This window comes from Calidris pugnax, unplaced genomic scaffold, assembly GCF_001431845.1.
Source record: "Calidris pugnax isolate Ruff unplaced genomic scaffold, ASM143184v1 scaffold133, whole genome shotgun sequence".
Classification (NCBI taxonomy): Eukaryota; Metazoa; Chordata; class Aves; order Charadriiformes; family Scolopacidae; genus Calidris; species Calidris pugnax.
The window spans coordinates 498,064-498,394 of NW_015090977.1; positions in this window are offsets into that span (position 1 = coordinate 498,064).

The window sequence follows — 331 nt, forward strand, 5'->3', positions numbered from 1 at the left end:
AATCAGAGCTGAACACATCAAAATCTCCTTTTTCATGATCATTCACCAAAGCCAGAGATCTTCAAAGCTAAACAGCAGCAATCCACGAGCATCAATCATTCCTGGAGGAGGAACAGCCCAAATGCAGGGAGCAGAGCATCTCTCAGCTCACAGAAATTCTGTGAAGAGCCTAATAATTTCTGTACCAGGTCTACACAAGATGTGGAATATAGTGACCAGGAGGCCAGGAGTCTTAGGTACAAGATGTATTTGGACCTTTTGGAGCAGAGCCAGAGGAGGCCACGGAGATGCTGGGAGGGCTGGAGCCCCTGTCCTGGGAGGACAGGCTGGG